The sequence below is a fragment of the Phodopus roborovskii genome, unplaced genomic scaffold, assembly GCF_943737965.1.
Source record: "Phodopus roborovskii unplaced genomic scaffold, PHOROB, whole genome shotgun sequence".
In the NCBI taxonomy this organism is placed as follows: domain Eukaryota; kingdom Metazoa; phylum Chordata; class Mammalia; order Rodentia; family Cricetidae; genus Phodopus; species Phodopus roborovskii.
In genome coordinates, this window is record NW_026126549.1 from 23,011,510 (window position 1) to 23,014,787 (window position 3,278).

Here is a 3,278-nt window from a genome sequence, read left to right on the forward strand (position 1 = left end):
GAGGAGCCAGTCTTTACTTTGTGGTTTTGTATGATCAATTTTTTTTTACATGACATCTACAGTGGTCATAAGAATTCCAATTGGGAGCTGAGCAGGTCTTCGTGGGTCAGAAGCCAATGTGGGAAGCCATCATTGTTGGTCTTTGCTTTGTACCTTGCTTTTCTGCTTCTTTTAGTTTTTTTCCTTATTTATTTCTCCCATGTGCATTTGTGACTCCTTTTGGTAATGGAATTAGGCCTGGTAAAGTTGCTAATCCTGTGAGATCCTTGGGTCTTGATGCTTCATTCCTGAAAGGAATGAAGTCATCAGGGGCAGTGGTTTTGACACCAACTGGAAAATATTAGGTCAGGAGTCCTTCTCCTAAGTTCTTAAATCTTATGGTAGGGGTAATCCCTTTCCTCACCTGTGTGTGAGGACAACTGCGTTCAAAACCAGTGGGGGCAGTTGTTTTCTATTGCTCCTGATGGAATACAAATGCCAACTTGGGGAGATGGCATAGTGCAGTGGTTTGAATTCTAGCCACACTGTGGCATGCACTTCTTAACATTTCTAGGCTCAGTTCCTGATCTGAAAAGCAGAGTCAATCTTTCTTGTCAGAAACTTTTTGAGACTTATTAATTATAAAATCTTGGCCTTATCTTAGACTTGTTCCCAACCAGCTCTTATCATTTAAATTAATCAGCTTCTATTAATTTATATTCTGCCATATGCCTCTTTATCGCTCCCCCATTCCCCCATTCTGTATGTCCAACTCCCTCTGTTTCTGGCTGGTGAATTTTGCCTCTCTTCATCCCAGAGTTCCTCCCGCTCCCCAAAGTCATGCCTATCCTCTCTTGCCTAACTATTGGCTGTTCAGCTCTTTATTAAAAACCAATCAGGTGCCTTAGGCAGGTGAGGCAAAACATAGACACATCTTCACATAGTGTAAACAAATATCCCACAATATATTCTGTGTGGTGCTGTTGTAAAGTTGAGATAATGCTTGAGAGAGGTGTCTGCCAGACACTATTCAAATATGTTGCTTGCCTAGTAGGATTCTCTGCTAGCACATGGTCGATGGACTCCTATTTTGCTGAAAAGAGTTGATTGTACCAAGGAGAAAAATGTTGCTTTATCTAGAACAATATACCTCTATTTAAAAATATTTTAATTTTTATTAGCCATGTAATATAATTGTACATATTTATTAGGTACATAATGTTATTTCTATATTGGTATACAATATGCTATGATCCAATCATGGTGATTGGCATGGATAGCATCTCCCACATACATCATTTATTTTTAAAACTAAATCATTTTATTGTTATACATTTACTTGCCTATCTATAAGTTTATTTTGTGTGTAGGTGCATGCATGCCAAGGCATACATATAGAGACCAGAGAATAACTTGTGGGAGTCAGTTCCACTATGTGGGTGCTGGAACTCAAACTCAGGTCATCAGGATGGCATTTTATGTGCCACGCCATCTCTCTGGTCCACCTTCTTCATTTGTTTGTGCTTGGAATGTTCAATCATTTCTGGTGGCTACTTTGAAATTCTATGTAAATTGTTGCCAGCCATGACCATCCTCCTGTGCTGCATAAATATGAGAAGTGATTTCTCCTGTGTAGTGACATTATATCTACTTTCTGATGTGTTCATTCTACCCTATAGATTATCCCCATGTTTGGAACCACTATTCTGTTTCCTACTTTTTTTTGAGATAAAACTTTTGCCTTCCAAATATAGGCAAGAATATGGTATTTGACTTTCTGAATTTTTTCACTAAACATAATGTCATTCGGTTTTACCCATAGTTCTTCAAATGACAGAATTTTACCTTCTTATGACTGAACAGTATTCTCTTGTGTATTGTAGTGCTTTGACTAGGAATGGCCCCCATAGCCTCATATATTTGAAAGCTTGGTTATTAGGGAGTGGCTACTTGACAAGGACTAGGACTAGGCCTGGTTGGAGGAAATGTATCACTGGAGGTGGGTTTTGGGGTTTCAAATGCTTAAGCCAGACTCATTGTCCCTCTCTTCCTGTTACCTCTGGATCTGAATGTAGAACACCCAAGTTACTTCTCCAGCACGATGTCTGCATCCCTGTCACCACGCTTCTTACAGTGATGATCATAGACTAAACCTCTGAATGTAAGCAAGCACCAATTAAGTGCTTTCTTGTATAAGAGTTGCCATGATCATGGCATTTCTTCACAGCAATAGAAACCAAGATATGGATATATACATTTTCTTTATCTACTCATCTATGAGTGAGCACCTAAGTTAATTGCATTTCTTGGTAATAGGACAATGTCTTAGTTAGGGTTTCTATTGGTGTGAAGAGATACCGTGGCCATCACAACTCTTTAAAAAAAACAGTTCTTACTTAGTTTTTATTTATAATCATAAACTTAACTCTGCAATCCAGCTAGACTTGGAGGAGAATGAGGAAAATATTGAACCCAAACAATTTCAGTGACAGCAGAGATTACAGGGCATTGGGAGCAGATGGGGTGGGGGATGCTCTCCTGAGCTACAGAAGTAATGGTCTGGTGGGTAAGAAGCCCACAAGTCAAAAGAATTAGTGTTGTCTACAGCTGGAAATGGTGATCTTCTTGCTGGTCTTGCCATTCTTGGACCCAAAACGCTCCATGGCTTCCACAATGTCCATCCCTTCTTTCACCTTCCCAAAGTCCACATGCTTGCCATCCAGGCACTCAGTCTTGGCGGTGCAGATAAAAAAACTGAGAACCATTTGTGTTTGGTCCAGCATTTGCCATGGACAAGGTGCCAGGACCTATATGCTTCAGGATGAAGTTCTCATCTTCACATTTCTCTCCGTAGATGGACGTGCCTCCAGTGCCATTATGGCGTGTGAAGTCATCACCCTGGCACATGAATCCGGGTATAATTCTGTGAAAGGAGGAACTCTTATACCCAAATCCTTTCTCTCCAGTGCTCAGAGTGCCAAAGTTTTCTGCTGTCTTTGGAACTTTGTCTGAAAATAGCTCGAAGGAGATGTTGCCCAAGGGCTCGCCATTGGCTGTGATGTTGAAGAACACAATGGGGTTGACCATGGCTGCAGGAAGAAGTGACAGGGGACAGTAGCCTCTGCAAAGCTGGCGACAGCAACTTTTTTTTTTTTTTTTTCCGTATGGGGGGCATTTCTCTTTTATTTTATTTATTTATTTATTTTTATTTAATTTTATATAACAAAGTCCAATTAAATGAAAACAAACATTTATACACAATATTTGGGAATTTGGGCGTCGTTCTTTCCAAACTACTT

At 39.9% G+C, this 3,278-nt stretch overlaps 1 pseudogene; it reads right to left on the reverse strand.

Moving 5' to 3' along the window:
- Nucleotides 1–2,570: 2,570 nt before the first annotated feature.
- LOC127234131 (peptidyl-prolyl cis-trans isomerase A-like) lies at nucleotides 2,571–3,066 on the reverse strand (annotated as a pseudogene).
- Between the last annotated feature and the right edge of the window lie 212 nt (nucleotides 3,067–3,278).